This window comes from Maniola jurtina, chromosome 12 (assembly GCF_905333055.1).
Source record: "Maniola jurtina chromosome 12, ilManJurt1.1, whole genome shotgun sequence".
Classification (NCBI taxonomy): domain Eukaryota; kingdom Metazoa; phylum Arthropoda; class Insecta; order Lepidoptera; family Nymphalidae; genus Maniola; species Maniola jurtina.
This window is the reverse complement of record NC_060040.1, coordinates 12,447,541-12,469,274: the sequence shown is the minus strand read 5'-3', so window position 1 is coordinate 12,469,274 and position 21,734 is coordinate 12,447,541. Positions and strand designations below refer to the sequence as shown.

General features: G+C 36.4%; 1 protein-coding gene across 3 annotated transcripts in view; it reads right to left on the bottom strand.

Annotated features, from left to right (window-relative positions):
* The window catches only part of LOC123870106, a 58,398-nt gene that overhangs the window by 33,596 nt on the left and 3,068 nt on the right, over positions 1–21,734 (bottom strand). The window contains exon 1 of one of the 3 annotated variants that reach the window (XM_045913275.1): positions 18,649–18,671. The exons of the other annotated variants lie outside the window; for them this stretch is intronic. The gene's annotated coding sequence lies outside the window, so the exon portion shown is untranslated. Of the gene's footprint in view, positions 1–18,648; positions 18,672–21,734 lie in introns of those variants that run through there. 3 annotated transcript variants of the gene reach the window in all.

Here is a 21,734-nt window from a genome sequence, read left to right as displayed (position 1 = left end):
GCCGCACGAACCACCTAGGCATACTCGTCATATCGTTTGTGACTCCACATTGGCACCGCATTGGTATTCTAAGTAACATTCTAAGTAAGGTAGCCCTGAAGCATAAAATCAAAACTTTATCATTACAAGTGTAAATAAAAAATTTATAACACCCCCGATAAGTGAAGGTTACAGTAACTAGAAAAGAGCTGATAACTTTCAAACGGCTGAACCGATTTTCTTGGTTAAGAAAACTCTCGATCAAGCCACCTTTCAAACAAAAAACTAAATTAAAATCGTTTCATTAGTTTAGGAGCTACGATGCCACAGACAGATACACAAATACACACGTCAAACTTATAACACCCCTCTTTTTGGGTCGGGGATTAAAAATGCTCCCAGTAGCTGCTCTACCATTTATTAAGTATAAATCTCGTCGGTTACCTACAAGAGAACCAATTGGTTATTGCTTCAATGCGGATTAAAAAATATTATTTCCAATTGCTTTTTTCTTTCTTGTTTCAGTTTGCTGGCGCATTGTTGCTTTGTTTCCTTTAGGGGCTTAGTGCGCTTTCAGGAGTATTATATTTCTGATGGTTTGTTGTGGTTTCTTCCAATATTGATATTAAAGTTTTTTTATTACGACATTCTTTTCAGGAGTGTGCGCGGTATTGTTTGTATCTAGATTAAAATAAATTGCTGTGTCAAGCGACAGAAAGGATGGCTCACTTTGCGCAAAGAATTAGCCTAGCTTTATTGACAGTAGAAATGTATCCAGTATTTTTGGTAACAAAAGGATTTAAAAAAAAATTAAAAACAAAAAATGAGAAACCTACTAACTGACAATATAGTGCATACATTTTGAGAACTCACTGACCATTTTTAGGGTTCCGTCAAAAGGAAAAACGGAACCCTTATAGGATCCCTTTGTTTTCTGACTATCTGTCTGTGTGTCCGTCCGTCCGTCCGTCGTGTCTGTCAAGAAAACCTTACTTCCCGTTGACCTATAATCATGAAAGGCAGGTAGGTAGGTCTTATGGCACAAGTAAAGGAATAAATATGCAAACCGTGAATTTGTGGTATGTAACCACAAATTCACGGTTTGCAAATTTAAAAAAAAATTAAAATGTGTTTAAATTTTCAAAGTAAGGTAACTATACCAAGTGGGGTATTTACTATATGAAAGGGTTTTACCTGTACATTCTATTATAAAACAATTTTTTTTATGCATAATAGTTTTTGATATATCGTGCAAAATGTCGGAAAAAATACCCGAGTACGGAACCCTCGGTGCACGAGTCTGACTCGCACTCGACCGGGGTTTTTTTCAACTGTCACCTGTAACCTACATATGTAAAAATAATAACAATTTATATGTATATCTATATTTTTTGGCACACCCTTATAGGGTCTCATGTCAAGTGGAATGCAAAATAAAGAATATGAAATAATAAGACACCAAGAAAAGATTTTTTCTTAATCCGAGCAAAGCCGATTACTGTTTTAAATGACTAATTTTTTCAGCTTAGGCTTCGATTACGAACGTCTAGGGTCATCTTAGTTATCGCAACGGAAGCATTTTCGAAAATTTCATAGAGTGCCATAGAGTAGCTTAAACATCTATGGTACCTACTTAGATAAGCTAAACACTTAGGCTAAACCTATTATATTGTCTGTCTGCCTGCTTGAAATTATTGATTGAGCCTTATTTAGCCTTGAATTGATTGGCTACGCTAACAAACTAGATCCAGGTCAGTAATTTTATGAAACGTGATCAAAATTGTGAATGAATAACTTAGACAGTGGTCCATTTACCATTTTTAAGTCTTTGGAATTTATACATCCTTTGAAAAAAGCGATTTGGTGTCGTGGGACCGAAGGTAGAATAAAATAAGAAGAATTTTACAAGTGCTTTTAAATCGTTAAAATAATTTGGTTTGGAGTACAAGCAAGAAATTCGGCGGTTGCTCTTTTCAAATATTAAATTTATAATAATTATTTTAGCATAATACCTAAGTACTTAGTTGCAATCCCGCGCATTGTTGGAGTGAGTCAAATCCACGCTTTTTTTAACCGACTTCCAAAAAGGTTCTCAATTCGTCGGAATCTTTTTTTTATTTTATTTTTTATGTATGTTCCCCGATTAGTCAAAGACGCCTGGACCGATTTTGATTTTTCTTTTTTGTTTTGTATTGAAGACGATATTGAAGAATTTCAGGAATATACTTTTATTAGATTAATTAAACGTGTATAAAGGCAAATTAAAATATTATACTCATTCGCACAAAACTTCCTGAGTCGGAGCGTAGGAATTGCGAGCGTATTGTGATTTTTAGTTTGCCTGTCGTGTAAATCGCCGATTTTTTTTAGTAACTGAAATGAACAGGTGTTAAGCATTGTATTAAAATTCTTGCCCAGCCAATGAGGTGCATTTTATCATCGAGCTCTAAGCCAAACAGACCCTTGGCTTCAAAAATACTTTATTCTTAAACCACTAGTACTGTAAATACAACTTAATACCTCTAATATCTAACGACATTGTTCGTAGCTGATACCGTAATCCAAGGCTTATGTTACAGAAGCTACAAACAGTTGAAACCGTTGAAACCAAGTTTATAATGTACAACCTAGTTGTCAGAATTGCTACACGCGCGTATCTGTGCTACGAGTGTTGTAGACATTCGTAGATTTATATCGCACTTTCACAATAATTTTATGTTATTTTGTAGAATGTCGTACCGTAATGTAGTTATAAATAATAATACTATCCTTAGTAAAAAATATCCAGCGAAATCCAACGAGCCCAGATACGACGGGGTTATAATGGATACATAAAGAGTTCCTATCCTTCCAGCCCCATCATCATGGTGCCATCATAGACTTACAATTTTTTTAAGCCTATGAGTGCCATGATATTTTGACACTAGTTGAGCCACGCTGACTTCGCACGGGGAGTCTGTCTATTTCATAGACAAAACATGGCAATGAATCAATTGACACCTCATTCATCAAAATCACCCCGACAATTTAGGCGCTACGGTGGAACACACAAATACAAACCTACATACAATAGACTACTAAAATCATAACCCTTCCTTTTAGCTTTCTCGTAGTTGGGTAATAATGTGTAGAAACAACCTGATGGAAAATGGTTTAAATCAAATTCTACCTTTAAAAAATAAGTCTGTGAAACATAAAACGTTTAAACTCTTAGTTATTAGTTAACTTAGTTATTTTTAATTGTATTTAACAGTTTGTTTTACTGCTAAACCCACCTGAAAGGTTTAATGAGTGTTTTGACAAAGTAATTTAGAAGATAAGCCAACTTTATGTGCAGGTATTCGGACGGTTTAACCTCAATAAACAAGCAAACAACATTAACTGTAATAAAATAATTAGTACAGGTGTTAGCAACACTGGCTAAAATACTGTTTATTATCAGCAACACTGACCAAATTACTATTTTTATATAACTTTTGTGTAATGAAACAAGTGTAGCCACGTCAATACACCTTATTAAATATGTCATTATACCTTTGTCAATATACGTTTCATGACAAGACGTATATTGACAAAGGCAATTATTATTGTCCGGAAGTAGTTGGAGTTTTCTTCGAGAGTCGGGCCAGCCCGCTCAGTCAGTGTATTTTTGTACTCCAATCGAGAAGGTGTGAAGTGGAATATTGTCGAAGTGTTAAAGTGGCAAATTGTAAAGACAAGTGGTAAAGTATAAGAAATACAGCATTAATTATGAGTAAGTTATGTTTTATTTCACTACTATTAATAATAATAAAATTAAAATCCTGAGATCACAAAATGTAGGTATCTGTTGGCGCGATCTGAGATAGCACCAACATTTCAGAAGTGGGATGAATTAACGCAAAATCCACTAAGATATACAACATTTAAACGTTAAAATTTCTTTTTATCAAAATAAAATAAAATGAAACACACATTTTGTGATTATTTCATTTTGTGATACTAGTTACCAACAAATAAGAACCGTAAACTTGTCATTTATTTTTAAAATACCCATATTTTGTGAAATTGAAATTGATGCTAGTCACATGACAAATAAAATTCGTTTTTGTTTCAAGTTTTTCTTCTGCAGTGATAAGGCGATGCTAACAGGAGATCGATGAATCATCAAGGCAAATCCTTGATATAATCGACTTCTTGTGGGTATTGCATAAACATTAAAATTAATTCTCATTAGTTTCTCTGAGTGACTTACTCGTACGTCCTCACGGTGATAGTCAAGGAGAATATAGTCGCGTAATGATCAGAAAAATATGAATATCTGTATTTATAATTCATAATTGAATAAAACTAATATGTTCCACATGCATAGAACCTCATATTTTTTCGAACTTTTATTGCCTCCCGTATCTGGTATGGCTTACAGCGAACCCTCCCGAACAAGATGGTGTCTACGTCTCAGTCCACCGAGATGGTGCGGCATCGCGGAAGGAGGCGAAACGCTCCAGGATCTCGGTGGCCGCGCCAGCCGGCGCTCACGCAGCCGTTGCTCGGGCAGCCGCGCCAGCCGGCGCTCACGCAGCTGGCGCTCGGGCAGCCGGCGCCCACACAACCGGTGCTCGTAGCCGGCGTCCACACAACCGGCGCTCGCAGCCGCGCCAGCCGGTGCTCACGCAGTCGACGCTCGGGCAGGCGCACCAGGCGGCGCCCGTGCAGCCGGCGCCCACACAGGTGGTGCTTGCAGCCGCGCCAGGCGGCGCTCACGCAGCCGACGCTCACGCAGCCGCGCCAGCCGGCGCCCTTGCAGCCGGCGCCAACACAGCCGGCGCTCGCAGCCGCGCCGGCCACGCAGTCGACGTTGGGGCAAGCCGTGCCAGCCGGCGCCCATGCAGCCGGTGCTCGCGCAGCAGCGATAGCCGGCGCCCACACAGCCAGCGCTCGGGTGGCCGCACTGGCTGGCACTCACGCAGCCATTGCTCGGGCGGCCGCGCCAGCCGGACCTCACGCAGCTGGCAGTTGGGCAGCCGTGCCAGACGGTGCCCGTGCAGCCGGCGATTGCAAAAATGAGTCTTTTCAAATATTTTTTCGAAACTTTTAGATGCCTTGAAACCTAAGATACGCTCAGATTCTCACCTAGTGGGTGAGAATGGCAAGCTAAATTGTTAACTGCGTTTCTTTCTGACGAAAATTACGATCGGATGCCAAGATAACCGATGATAGCTAACCTTTCCCAATTTGGGGATTCGCTGGAGACATTCTACTAGGGTAAAATTGCTTTAATAAATATTTGTCATATGAATTATGACACAAACCGAAGTAAACCATTAAAAGCGCAGTCCTCAGTTAAAACTATAAATATGCAGTCCGAACAGGGCCTGAAGAGCTCTCGTAGTTGTAACTATAAGCTCGAGGGTCACAAACAGACGGGTCAAGGGTCTTGACAGAGCCTTAGTCCAATTTAAAAAAAAAAAAAAACAAATGTGTCACGAACTTTGTGTGAGTGTGTGGCAAGTGTGACGTTGCCACGGAACCAAGCAGTACTGGTTCAAGCTACTAGCTTATTTTTTATTATTTCTCTTGCAGTCATGTCTTACGAGTAAGTATATATATAATGTTACAACATGAAGCCCCGTCAGGGCGTTCCACAGTATAACATTGGTAATTATGATATGTTACAAGTATTATTTCAATTCTACTAAGTGTTATAATTTATGAAAATCATAAAGTATGAATAACAATTAGTAAATAATCATAAAGTATGACTGACAAATTAGTAAGGAACAAGCAGTAAATAAATGAAAATAAAATATGACTTATAAATAAACGTTATAGGAGCGGTCATATCGTTAATCAATCTTAAAAGAACTTAAGTATAAAGAAAAGTGCATACATACAAAATCACTATCGTATTATACCCGGTCAGTCAAAGAAAAAATAACGGTTATGATAGTTTCAATTAATAATCGTACTTATCGTTTTTTTTATATTAACATCATAAGACTGTCAGAATAAATCAAATTTCGTTCAAGGCTTTCATTGATTTTGGCAGCGAATGTTGCATAATTAGATATTACGATTTAAATAAAATCCGTAGTAACTAATATACTGACAAAGATTTGAGAATACTGTGGTACACACAGTAAAATAGTTATATTAGCACCTGTCCAGTGTCGCGTAACACACAAAAGCATACATATAGCACACGTAAATATTGAAGTTACAACTACTAAGGACGCCCACATATGTAAGCAAAACCAGTTTAGTCAATGCGCATCACGTTGCGTTGCGTTGGTTAAGTTAGAAAGAATTCTTAATAAATAGAGCAATGAGGATAATATTAATCACTCTATGGATTTAAGGTATCGTCATTCGGGCTAACACGCTTTGCACTTGTGGTGTAACAGGTACGCCCACGATTAGAGGTTATGAGTTCAAATCTCTCTTGTACATTGTCTTTGATGTTTTGTTATTTGTAGTTGCATCGATAAAATGTCTCAAAAAAAAAAAACAATAGAACAGCTGTTAACAAATTAATAAATAGTAAGGGAGTTAGCTTCCGTACTTGAATTGAGATCCCTGTTCTTTTCAGTAAAGCTAATAAAAGTGCCATATGTTACTAGCTAATCGAACAGTTACAGTTATAGACATATTTCTTTCTTTTGTACTTTTTATTATTTGAATAATTACATAGGTCTAAAGACCTAAAAACAAAATCAATTCTTATACATATTAAACTTATTTAACATATTATAAACTAAAAGTAAGAAGATAAAAAAGGGGTATCCGTATTCTTCGATAATATTTATAAATTGCTTATGCAGTTTTGCAATACATATGAATTTTATTGAAATGGATGAGCTTTACATTTTATTAACAATATTAACTAAATGAGCCATTGGTGTTATGAATTAACATGATTAAATGAATGAATTAAATAAATAAAATCTCTATTGTTTCTAATGTTGCACCTAAAAATTAGTTTGAGCTTCTGATGACCAAACTAAGCTTTATTTAACACTGATGCACTATCTATAACTAGAATTAAAAAAAAATAATTATATTTTTGAATAATGTAAATGTAGGCTTAACTTAATCTTTTTTTTGTCAGCCCTAACACAGACTACGATCTATTTGCAAATCTTTAAACACCAGTGTCAGTTTTTATCTAGTGCTTTGTCTACAACAGTTAGTGTAAAATGTCCTTTTTAATTAAGTCTTTAATTAAATAAATAAATAAAAAATAAAATAAATAACTAAACCCGTGTTATAGGTAACAGTGCTCTCGATTTACAAACTAGAACTAGAACAATAAAGAAGTTACACAGATAATTTAATTCAAGATTAGATGACGTTAGACTGTGTACATTTTAATACACATACCTACATATATACAAACTAGATCACTTTTCTGGAGAGCCCCTCTCTCTCTGTTAGTATGAGATATGAGGATCTCTAATCTCATTAACAATAATTGTGAAATATTACTGGCTGGACAGTCACTAAAGTGGAACCATTGTATAACCGTTATACAGTTGCACCGTTCACCCTTGCAGACAAATATAAAAATTTACTTTATGGCAAAACATAACTAATCTTCCTTCATAATATAATTAAGGTTAATTAAATAAATACATATAATACAAAATACAAAAATATTTATTTCAGTAAAAAACAAGTTTAAATATATTTTAAATATAACATAGAAATTGGGACCGTCCCAGTAAGTAACTGGTATTAAACTAGTACTTGTGGCGGGCGGCCCCGCTCTTCCATAACATATTCTGTTACAATTGAAATAAATAAGTAGTTTCTAATAGTAATAAATTATATAGAATATATATATAGAATCTCTTTAATTTTCAACCTATATTTTAGAAATTTGGGTATACTGCTCGTATGATACTTACCAATATCATTAATTGTCGTGTGACCTCACTAATGGATAGGTTTTGTCCAAACAAAACAAATATATTTGCAACATCGTTAGATTTTTCATAGTTGTGAGACTTGTTTATGTAGAAGAGACACAAAATCACGGGATACAAAATTATGTCGTAATTTCACGGAATCGCGTCTTAAGTAGGTGCGATATAACGGTAGTTAGTTTTTTGTAATGATTTTGAATTGTCAAAATAATATAAAATTATAAATTTATCTGATGAAGCTAGTTAGATAAAATCGATATTTGCCTTATTCGATCTCATACAATCTATTACTAGGAGGCCAACAATATTGAACTTTCATAAACATGGGTGTTTTGAAGGTTTTGGTTTAGTCTCCATCTGAGATTCGGAGCGATATCGCATATTTTCGGTATTTGTATTGTAAACTGGATAATTAAATGTTGTGATAGCAATCACGCTCTAATTAAATTATTAATTTATTTATTTAATTATTAATTATTTTTTTAAATTAAAACTCTTGAATAAACTCTTCGCATTGAACCTGTGTTTACGTAGGTTGTGGGAGGACATTTCGATAATTCAATAGTATTTAAATAATACCTGCTTTTCTGAGTAACGCTTATAATAGGTTAATATATTGGTTGAGGGCAGCTCCCTTTTTATGCTGAATGCGTGAGATGAGTATTATATACTTTTACGTATAAGTTTCACCTATATGTGCGTGTTAAGGAATTTACAGTTATATCGTTGGTAATATCACACATTCACACGTGGATGCGTGTTGGTATGCCTTGCAAACTTTTGTTGTTTGTACATCATTATCCCAATAATATTAAACACAAGAAAAAAGTGTTACTATATATGCCCGTTACAGACTTTGAAACCATCCAACCAATGAGCCTGAAATCAATGTCTTTAGAAAGTTAATAATGCGAAGATTGTCGTAGACTACTAAACCAATGCGTTAGGCACATTTCTTCTAGCATAGTACCATGCGCCAGGTTATACGCTGGTGTGTTGTAAAAGCACTGCGTTTGTATTAAAGTTGACGAAGCAAAAGTAGAACTGTTCAAAGTGTTACACATTACAATCGTATACCAGTCATGGTAGGACAGTCCTCAACGGAACAGTCTCATATTGTTATTTAGGATATATGATAGATTGCATATGTCGCAGGACAGTAGTGAAGCTATTTTCAATAGACCACATGAACACTCCTTAATGTCTTCCAGTGAATCCTCAGAAAGGGACCCATAATTGGCTAAACATCTAATTGAAATAAATATCACAACAGTTGATGAATTAACAATTAAAACATAATCGTTTCATTCGAATCGGATAGTAATTGCATACAAAAGATAGTTCACAATAATATAAAATGCTGAGTAACTAATGGATATGGTTATAGGTTTATGGACAACCCTGGTCCTAAATGAATACATATAGTTCAAAGTTAATGGACAACCCTGGTCCTAAATGAAAATAAAAGGGTCATTCAAAAATATTTTCGTGTTGGAAATAAATGACAATAAGATTAAAGTTTTGTTAAATTTGATAAATGTAACACCAAATGAAAGAGAAGGAACTAGATTTTTATCAATGGAAAACAACCATTTTTAAATGGCAATCACTAACTTTAAATTAGCTTAATCTGGAGCCTAAAATTTCAATCATCAAAATTAACTTTGCAGTAACGGATCGTAAATTTTGCTTTCCAGATAGCCTCATAAGAAAAAGTCAGTAAGGGTTAAACCTGGACGGTGGCCAATTAACGTCGTCTCGATTACGCTCTTACTGTAGAATTCGAGTCAGTTGACAGGGTTATCGGGATTTATATCCTGTACGGCAACAGCTTTTTTAGGACGCAAGTGTAATGCCTTTCAATAATCGGCAGAACTGTGATTTATTCAAATTCAGAGTTTTTGGGACCAAAAGCATTATAGTAGCTGAGACAGATGGACATATAGTAGACGGTTTCCCCGTTCTTGAAGTTCTTATGCAACCCGGTTTTTTTTGGCCGGCATTTTGTTCCCAGTCCCCGCTTGTGGTCCCAATTGAATTTGCACTTAGAACATTGTTTTTACCAACATTAAATTAAAATATTTTATTGAGACGCCCAGTAAAGATATATATTTAAATCCTGATCCTTGTAAAAAAAAAAAAACCTGTAGACCTTTCCTCACCCTCTGTTACCTGCGTATGACAGACTACAGACAAAACAGAAACGAAAATATTTCTGAATCACCCTTTAAGGGACAGCCCTGGTCCTAGAATAAATATGCTGGGACAACCCTGGTCCTAGAATAAAATATGCTGGGACAACCCTGGTCCAATATTTATTTTAAGGACCACCATGGTTTGTGACTATGTTTATAGTTAAAATATAATTTGTTAATTTGAAATTATTAATTAGAGGCCTGGTGGCATACGAACAACGTTGGTCTTAGCATTTAACATTGGACAACCTGGTCCAATATTAATTTCGAGGACAACCATGGTCCATGATTACGTAAATACTTAAAATAGAATTTGTTTATTTGAAATTATTAATTATATTTATAGAAAGTCAGAAATTATTAGTGATAGAATAACGTAAATCTGCCATGTTTTGTTGCTTGTCGCTCGAGGTCGACGACCCAATTTGGATGGCCGACTGTTAGCAACACTGGCTAAAATACTGTTTATTATCAGCAACACTGACCAAATTACTATTTTTATATAACTTTTGTGTAATGAAACAAGTGTAGCCACGTCAATACACCTTATTAAATATGTCATTATACCTTTGTCAATATACGTTTCATGACAAGACGTATATTGACAAAGGCAATTATTATTGTCCGGAAGTAGTTGGAGTTTTCTTCGAGAGTCGGGCCAGCCCGCTCAGTCAGTGTATTTTTGTACTCCAATCGAGAAGGTGTGAAGTGGAATATTGTCGAAGTGTTAAAGTGGCAAATTGTAAAGACAAGTGGTAAAGTATAAGAAATACAGCATTAATTATGAGTAAGTTATGTTTTATTTCACTACTATTAATAATAATAAAATTAAAATCCTGAGATCACAAAATGTAGGTATCTGTTGGCGCGATCTGAGATAGCACCAACACAGGGAACAAAATTATTGTTTCAGATAGTATATAATCCATACTTAATATTATAAATGCGAAAGTGTGTCCGTCTGTCTGTCTGCCTGCTACGTTTTCACGGCCCAACCGCTGAACCGATTTTAATGAAATTTGGTACAGACATGGGATACATCCCGAGGAAGGACATAGGCTACTTTTTATCCCGGGAAATCAAAGAGTTCCTACGGGATTTTAAAAAACCGAAATCCACACGGGCGAAGCCGCGGGCATTTGATATTTAGATCCTGAATTAATGAATACATTATTATTCTCAGTCAAGATTGCAGTGATATTGTGACGATACAATCGAAGATGCAACGCTCACGACAGACGGATAGACAGACAGACAGACGGACGGACAGTCAGACAGAGACAACGAAATGATCCAGTAAGGGTTCCATTTTCCTGCTGAGTTACGGAACCCCAAAAATATTTTGGAATAACAGTAGTAAAACGAAACAAAAAAAAACTCTGTCCACTCATATTGTACAAACAAAATAAATTGTATTATTAATTTGTTGATCGGAAACCAACCGCAGTGACCGCATGCAAATTAACACTTTAATCATATAGAACAATCGCTAACCGCCGGTAGCGCATCCACCGCTGGTAATAGCTAGAAGATTGAACTGTTTGTCATTTCACCACCGCGTGTCTTTTGTGCCTGATGGAAGGCAGCGATTCATTCGAAAAACAATCGAATTATTCGATTTTGTAATTATTCAAAAACAATCGAATAAAAATTGAACAATTAAAAAACAATCGATTGTTTTCATTTGTTCAATTGTTACTTAGCGTGTGGGTCTGGGACGAATGAGTCGAAAATCAGATGCAATTGCGCAATTGATCTACATATTCGATTTATTCGTGAATAGAGTTTTAAAAGCGATTGAATGAATCGAACAACTGAACAATCGATGTTCGATTGTTTTTTGGGATGAACAAAATCGACAGTCGATTATTCAATTGTTCGATTCATTGGATTGTTTCTTTACAATAATCGTTCATCGCTCGTTATTCATTAAATTTAATCAATGTTTTATATTAAATATGTGCAATATTCAACCATCTCCTTTACAGGCTACAAACCACAGTCCAAATAATCGCTTAACCATTTAGTACCAATTAAGATTTAGAGGATCAACTCGGCCGTATCTAGACACGACCCATCAAGCATCACGGCTTGCCTAATATATTACGCTGAGCCGCTTTGAGACTCGCTCCAGTTAAGATCTTAAGTGACCTAGGTATACTATATATTAATTAAACATGCACAATATGTAGTCGATAAGTCTAGCGAGATTCATGTCATATACATTCAAAAGGATAGGACTCAGAGGTTAACCTTGATAAGCACCAAAATACATCAAATTAAAATATTATATCGCTTTATCTTTGAAGGGAATAATGGCGAGCAAACCTGCAAGTCAGAGAGTTTCCCATCATTTATCTACTCAAAGGCGTGTGAGGTCTGCAGTCAATCACTAGGCCAGCGGTTTGGACTATGGCCTTAACTCTTCTCATTCTGAGAGGAAACTCGTGGTCGGTAGTGGGCCAGCGAGGGTCCTGATTAAAATGACAATGATGATGAAGTCCACGCGGACACATTTGTGGTAATCAATGTAGTAATCTAATCTAATCTGAATTAGCCTGTACTGAAATATTAATTGCTTATTGGGATAGAATGATGGACGACGGCGTTGTAGTAGACGTGTTTATTGTGTGGAGGCTAATGGTCGACTTCTTATGGGCTAGTAAGTAACTATAATGAAATCTTACAAGCTATTGTTTTAATATTTCTTAATCTAACCTACATAATAATTTGTATCACCTTTCGTTCTAATTCGATGCATAAGCAACCTACATTTTACAGTACTGTCCCATGACTGGAAAAATGCCTTCGTCTGATTTTTCTACCATTCTCTATTCAGTGCCTCTTCAGGTCATTATCTAATTCAACACACCATCATCGGCTACTCGCATTTTGGAATATTAACTATATAAGTAGTAGGTAGGTGTAATAAAATAGTGCTGATTCCAATTTTAATTAAACAACATCAACAGACCGAAAACGATAATTAAAATTAAATATTAACAAGGACACTTAATTACTGTGTACTTATTTCAACAGACAGTTCATTAAATTGTAATGTCATCGAAGTTTCCGGATTGATATGAAAACAAAGATTCGTTGATTTTATTGTACGATAAACAAAAAGTAAATTAATATCTGCTTAACAGGGCTCCTCCGTCACTTACTCCATACAATCGTAGTCCCAATTTCATTTGAATACTAAGCAACCAAAGTCCATGAAATTTTGCAGACATATTCTAGAAACTAATATCTGTGCCTGTGGTGTTTTAGATTTTTCTAAAAATATGTAGTTTTAAAATTACAGGGGCTCAAAGACTTGTGTGTGAATTTTTAAGACCGCGTAACTTTGAAACCGAATATTTTAACGGAAATCTGGAAAACCATAGGCATAGATATTAGTTCCCGGAACGTTTCTACAAAATTCCATTGAGTATGATTGGTTAGTATTCCAATGAGAGACGAACTACGTTTGTACGGAGCGAGTGACAGAGAGACCCCTCTTAATTTGTAGTCTCTAGGAAAATCGGGCAAGCGTTTTGCTGTCTCTAATTTTAGAGGTCCGTACCCAAAGAGTGCCAATCAAGAAGAGGGACCCTATTCCCTTAAGCCTTCACTGTCCGTCCGTCTAGAATCTAGATTGTCTACATAGACACATCACACACCAAAACAAAATTATAATAGTTTTGATATTGTAGATACTTAATAGCTCGATTAAAAAAAAAAATTCAAATTCAAATGTTTTATTCAAAGTAGATACAAATGTACACTTTTTGAACGTCATAAATGAAATAAAATAATTCAATCAGAAAACATAAAATAAAAATTAATTGTACAATTTTAAGCTAGGTAAATAAAGTAAAAATAATAATAATTTATTAAAATCATATCGTTACTTTACAATAGAATAAACTAATTCAAATTACCTACATAATGACTACAGTAGCGCGCATGCCTTTATTGTTGTCATAACAATCAAAATTATAATAGGTATCCTATTTCATTTCTAGATATTAATATTGTAATATTTTTGGAATGTTATTCGAACAACTAGGTCTAATATTGGTCTTATAACTAAGAATATTGCATTTAAGAACTTTTTTTATCACAGGTTCCTACCAATAATGGCCCCTACAAAATTTCGTAAAGAAAATAAGTTGAAATAAAATTCAGTTTATAATGTTTGTGAATATTATTGGCTCATTAATTTATTATGTTGATTGATGATGAATTTACAAGAGAGCGAAAACGGTCAGAACCGGAAGTTCTAAAATGTAGATCATATAAAAGCAAAGATATTGTGAAACTTCAGGAATTTTTAACCCCCGACCCAAAAAGAGGGGTGTTATAAGTTTGACTTGTGTATCTGTGTTTCTGACTGTGGCATCGTAGTTTCTAAACTAATGAACCGAATTTAATTCAGTTTTTTTTTGTTTGAAAGGTGGCTTGATCGAGAGTGTTCTTAGCTATAATCCAAGAAAATCGGTTCAGCCGTTTGAAAGTTATCAGCTCTTTTCTAGTTACTGTAACCTACACTTGTCGGGGGGTTTTATAAATTTTTAATTTACACTTGTATTGAATAGAGTTTATAATTATTGCACTTAAGTTCAACAATTTTCTAGGTTCAATAAATCCTTTGAACATAATACCTACTACTTGGTACTACAATACAGAGGAATTTTGATGTAGATTTAAACAAAGGGATTATAGAAATAATATAATAAAGAGCTTAATTTCAAACGAAATATTTTAGTACAATAGAAGTAATCATAATAGGTATTACCATGATTTTAGAACCAGGGTCTGCGGTTGTTATCGTTTACAATATACTAGGTAAGTTTTCAGTCTGTTATTTCTAGGTTTTAATAATATTCGTTAATATGAATTGTTAAATAAGGTTCTCAGAATATTATATGTCAGGAATGTTAAAATGTTAAAACTTTGAAAGCTATTTACCTAATTAGTATTCCGGTCAAAATAGGTAATCTGTTATCGTAAAATATGCTGATGAATTTATAATATTATTGTAGGTGGCGCTAGACTAAGGCTGAAATCTATAAAGCGCACTTTGACTTTGCTCAGACTTAAGATTGAGTTAAAACGAGACAGATTTATGTGAGAGATATAGCTCTGTCTCGTTTTAACTCTGTCTTAAGTCTAAGCAAAGGCAGAGCGCGCTCTATAGATTTCACCCTAAGTCGCCTCGTTGGAATAGAATACCTACGGACTAAAAACTCGCTCAGCGACGCTCTCTTGGCAGTCAAAATACTGCCATACTCCTTCCAGGTTACCCCCATAACCACTGTGCTCCCTCGTGGTCGGTGGTATCCATGACGGATTTTCCTCACGAGAACAAAAAAAAACGAAAGACGGTGCAGCTGGACCAATGTATTATTATTTATTCACACCTTATACCTGTATCACCAAATAAATAAAATTGAAAAAAACCGGCCAAGTGCGAGTCAGACTCGCGTACTGAGGGTTCGGTACTCGGGTATTCTTCCCGACATTTTGCACGATAAATCAAAAACTATTATTATGCATAAAAATAAACGAAAATCCGTTTTAGAATATACAAGTAAAGCTCTTTCATTTATGGTACCCCACTTACTTTGTTTTTTTTTTTTTAAGAATATTAGCCATTTTTAATCATGACTAACATTCCCCTTTCCCCTCCAACTAAGCGTTAAGCTTGTGCTAGGAGTGGGTACGACAATAGTGCAACGGTTGGGGTTTGAACCGGCACAACACACACACATTGAAACACATTTTAATTATTTTTTCTCTGATGTAACCACAAATTCACGATTTTCGGATTTATTCCTTTACATGTGCTATAAGACCTACCTACCTTCCATGATTTAAGTCAATAGAAAGTGACCTATAGGTTTTCTTGACAGACACGACGGACGGATGGACAGACAGACAGACAGACAACAAAGTGATCCTATAAGGGTTCCGTTTATCCTTTTGAAGTACGGAACCCTAAAGATTGAAATTTAAATAATTTTTTTAAATGAAAGCTGCGAGTCTCAAAGAGCTTGACTTCAATTGATAAACAGTAGAAACGAGCCATTCAAATTAAATTGATAAATTCCGGAACAAGAGCCTTTGTTATTATAACCGTGAATTTATATTCTGTTATTTCACTCGCAGAAATTAATATTGCATTATTTTTCATTGTTACTCTGGTATAAGGTAAATTGCTTTTTTGAAATTGCTCGTTTAATATCAATACTGAAATGATTGTGAATTGATATTGACTTAATTATTAATATTGGCTAAGTCGAGCGTGAGTGCATGTTAATTCACTAAACATTTAGATACGGGCTTCACATAGTCAAGAGTGAGATGGGTGATGTTTTAACAAAAAAAACCAGCCAAGTGCGAGTCAAACTCGCACACTTTTTTTTTTTTTTGTTGACGCTGGGTAATGCATTTACGCATCTACCCCGGAAGCTAGTCAGCCAGCCGTGAGGCAGCCAGCCAGCTGAGGTAGGGTATGTGGGACTCGCCGGCCGAGAGGCGACCGGAATACCCACTAAACCCTAGCGGCGCTACTGCGCGTCGCCTGGCGACTGGGTCACGGGAACGCCGAAGCAAACAACCGCGACCCAGCCAGCGACGTCTGCCAAGGCACACCCTCCACCGGCGACCTGCTCGGTCCCCAACACCGCACCTCCGGGACGCACCAACGAAGGGCGTCCCCCGACCCTGGGACGCGCACGTCGCCCGCGTCCCATCCTCCGCTTCGTCCACTGTACCCTCTGCTAGTCAGAGGGACACGCGGAGAAACCTCCCCCCCTGCCAGGTCATTAGCCATAGCCAACAATTTCTCCGAAGAGAAATTATTAGCCATGTTACCGGGGCGCACCGGCCCGAACACTGCTCTTCCCCTCGGACGCATCCAAAAGGGACCAGCAGCATCCAGGCACACTGGGAGGTTACCTGGCTGGCGCACCTGACTCGCACACTGAGGGTTCCGTACTCGGGTATTTTTCCAACATTTTGCACGATAAATTAAAAACTATTTGAAATAAAGATAAATAAATATCTGTTTTAGAATGTCCAGGTAAAGCCTTTTCATATGATACCCAACTCGATATACTCGTAGTTATCTTACTTTGAAAATTGAAACACATTTTAATTTTTTTTAAATGATGTAACCACAAATTCGCGGTTTTCAGATTTATTCCTGTACTTGTGCTATAAGACGCAAATTTCATGATGCTAGGTCAACGGGAAGTACTCTATAGGTTTTCTTGACAGACACGATAGACGGACAGACGGTCAGACAGACAACAAAGTGATCTTATAAGGGTTCCGTTTTTCCTTTTGAGGTACGGAATCCCAAAAAGACATTTTTGCGGTAATACTCAGCTGTAGTGTTATTACACAGATGTCACATCGCCTCAAGTTTCCAGGTCACCTCGAGTATTAAGATAATGTATGCATCTGCGTCTCCTCATTCGCTAATGGCAGCGAGTCGTCACAATCGATTACAGAGCACACGAGTTCATGCAGACACATTTGATTGATGATCTCTTAGAAATGTTCCCGCTTCACTTTCCCGCAAATTGATGCAGTATTTGAGTTTCCAGAACTTCTTTTAATCAGATACAAGTTAACCCTTAACTGCAATCTCGCCAGGTGGTAAGTGATGATGCATTTTAAGATAGAAGCGGGCTAACTTGGAAGGGCTATGGCAGATTTCATTTAGCACATAATCCTTTGGTTTTTACAAGGCACCGTACCGAAACGCTAAATCGCTTGACGGCACACCTTTGTCCGTAAGGTGGTAACTAGCCACGGCCGAAGCCTCCTACCAGACCAGAAATTTAGAAATTATTAAATTCCAACCCCCTGCCGAAAATAGAACCCGGGACCTTCCACTAATAAGACCACAGCACTTATAACACGGGCCAGAAAGGTCATTTAATGTATGTATTTGAAGTTCCTGCTTGTATACCTATACCTACAAGTTAATTTAATTTAATATATTAGTTAGGTATATTCCAAACTAGTTTACATAAACACATATTGTTTTGCTTTGTACTTTGAATTTAATATTAATCTCCTAACACAAGTTTTGGAACCGCGTAGGCTGGTGATGACAGCTAATCCATTACTTTACCCATCTAATTTCTTACTTCTCGTATAGTTTGTAAGGCTTTTAAAATAATTACTGTTTGACATTATTTTCAGGGTTCCGTAGGTACCTCAAAAGGAAAAACAGAACCCTTATAGGATCTCTATTAAAAACACTTTGGGCAATCATATTTAAACTTACTGTACTGTATATAGCTACCTTTATAAATGCAACAAGTACTTAATTTAAAAGTTTTCAAACCCCCTGGGGGAGGGAAGATTGAAAACTTTTAAGTATCCCCCCATTGTTTTCAAAATTTTTGTGTACCCCGTAACACTCAGCGCCATCAAAATGAATGTAATGACGTATCATTTATCAAAATCGCTTGAGCCACTGAGCTGATATAAGAACGGACATACATACATACACGCAGATTTTTTTTTAAATTCTGATACGAGTTAGCCCTTGACTGCAATCTCACCTGGTTGCAGTCTAAGATGGAACCTGGAACAACCCAGAATGGAAGAGGGTTACGTGTTTGGAAGATCAAACGCGTGGCCCTCTTTTTTTGATTCGCCGCAGTCGGGTAAAAGGTCGTATGACTGATATGAATTTATTCCATCACTAATGTACTCATACGACTGCAAGCTTATAGGTATTCTGTTCAAAACTCATCTCAAATGAAGCGCGTCTGTTGCTGCGTCCCCATTTACTAATGAAATGCTGCAGCGACGGCGGATTGTGTTTGTGTATCCTTGTAGAAGTATCGGCAAATAACTTTGAACATCAAACTTATGACGCTGCTTTTATGTGTTTGCTGTTTGCTGTTTGCTGTCATTACTGGAGTGCTACATTTACAATCGAGCCATACTGTAGATTAAAAACTCTTGAAAACAATTCGCATACGGTAGAAACAGTATAGATTCGTGGTATTTTATTCAATGGATAGTGACGACAGGTGACGCGCGAACCTGAAAGCAATCAGGCTGCCTTTCTATTTGAGTAGAGAGAAGCAGAGTGGAGAGGAGAGAAGCGGAGCGGAGCAGAGCGGAGTAGAGCTGAGAAGTGTGTTTTGGACAAATCATATTATTGAAACATGACGAGGTAAAATTGTAACTTCATCTCTCAATAACCTGATTGTGCCGATCAAGCATTTTTTATTAAGTATTACAAATTTTGATATCTACAAACATAATAAATAAATAAGTTAAACGTCTCTGCTCTGCATCAGTGAACAGGCGGCCTAATGGACCCAAATTGTAACGAATTAAACCTCAACCCTACCACTATTCACACTCGCAAAACTTCTGCGGACAGGTATGTGTACCGGTAGTAGTAATAGGTAACTCGCGTATATTATGTAGTGTTGGGGGTGTGTTTCTACGCCAAATGGGTTGTAAAGCTAACTGTGCTAGGAACAATACGCTACTATCAATTTATTCACGAAATAACCGTTAGAGACTCGGATGAAAATTGAATGAACACCCGTGAGCGAATAAATACAATGAACAATGGAACAAAACAATGTTGGTAAAAAAAAGGAATTTGAATATTAATATTTCACCCTTTGAAATGACGGATAGAAAATTAATTGAGATAAATATACCATTTCAAAAGTATTATCATTCCACTTTGATCTGCTTGTGTGATATCTATCAACCTGGTAGAAGCCTGGTAGGTAAGTATTGGAATCAATCTCGAGAAAGAGGAAGATTTTTATTTATAGCAAGGTTTTCTTGAATTGCAAGATGTCCTTAAATATTTAGATTATCTTTAGTTTTAGGGCTAGGTTAAATACCGAAAGGCTCCATGGTTCGATCTCGTGCACGGACCTCTAACTTTTCGAAGTGTGCCTTTTAATCAAATAAACATAAATTGATTAAAATGTCTCACTTGCTTTAAATATGAAGAAACTTGCATTCTGTAAATTATAGGTCCAGGAGGTAAAAGTGAAATATTTCTACCATAAAAAACAGCAACGATTTTTGCATGGTACGAGTTCTGTACGTTAAATTCGTTTAAAAGCAAAACTATTTATTTATTTAAAAAACTATTTATATAATTTGACGAAAAAAACGGGCCTTAAAGCTTTAGCTTTGTCACATGTTCAACTTCCCACTAGATTCATGGGGTTATTGAAGGGGTAGACCAATAAATTCCTGAAAAGCCGGCAACGCATCGGCGGCGGTTCCTCTGTTGCTGCCAATGTTCATGGACGGCGGTAATCACTTAACATCAGGTGACCCGCCTGCTCGTTTGGTCGATACTTTTATTTTAAAAAAACATGTTATTAGGGAGAACTTTCTTCTAAGGAGGAAAATTGGATATAAAATACAAGTCCCATGTTTTTGAACAGCGGTACAACATCCCCCCGGGAAACTAGAAATTCAATATGGACGAAGTCGCTGCTAACCGCTAGTAAAATAATAAATGTACCAAATCCTCCTCATAAATTGCAGTTGAAAAATATAACGCCCGAACACTGTAATACAGTAAGTAGCACTCCGAGAAATGGAAGGAAATGGATTTCTTGCAGTTTTTTTTAGATTAACAGGGCTCTCTCGGTCACTTACTCCATACAATCGTAGTCCCAATTTCATTTCAATATTAAGCAACCAAAGTCCATGGAATTTTGCAGACATATTCTAGAAACTAATATCTGTACCTGTGGTGTTTTAGATTTTTCTAAAAATATTTAGTTTTAAAATTACAGGGGCTCAAAGATTTGTATGTGAATTTTTAAGACCGCGTAACTTTGAAACCGAATATTTTAACGGAAATCTGAAAAACCACAATCTGAATGAATCACAATGAAATCTGAAATATTAGTTCCCGGAACGTTACTACAAAATTCCATTGAGTATGATTGGTTAGTATTCCAATGAGAGACGAACTACGTTTGTATGGAGCGAGTGACGGAGAGACTCCTCTTAAACTTGTCATGGACTGAAGTCAACAGCTATCGACTCTCGCGGGAATGCCCCGGCTTATGTAGAAATTGTGGTCACCTGGCTGACGTCATAATAAGTAATAAGTAGCTTATTTTACTTCCTAGCTGATGCCCGCGACTTTTTCCGCCTTGAATTTAGGTTTTTAAAAAAACCCTGTGAACTTTTTGATTTTCCGGGACAAAAAGTAGCCTATGTCACTCTCCAGTTCCATCACTATACCCATGTAAGAAAAACCGGCCAAGTGCTTCGGAGCACGAGTCAGACTCGTGCACCGAAGGTTCCGTACTCGGGTATTTTTTCCGACATTTCGCACTATAAATCAAAAACTATAATGCAAGAAAATAAATAGAAATCTGTTTTAGAATGTACAAGTAAAGTTCTATGATATGATACCTCACTTGGTATAGTTATCTTACTTTGAAAATTGAATTACATTTTTTTTTGTGTTGTTAACCATAAGTTCACAGTTTTCGGATTTTTTCTTTTACTTGTGCTATAAGACCTACGTCCTACATACCTGCCAAATTTTATGATTCTAGGATAATGGGAAGTACGGACAGACAGACAGCCAACAAAGTGATCCTATTAGGGTTCCGTTTTTCCTTTTGAGGTACGG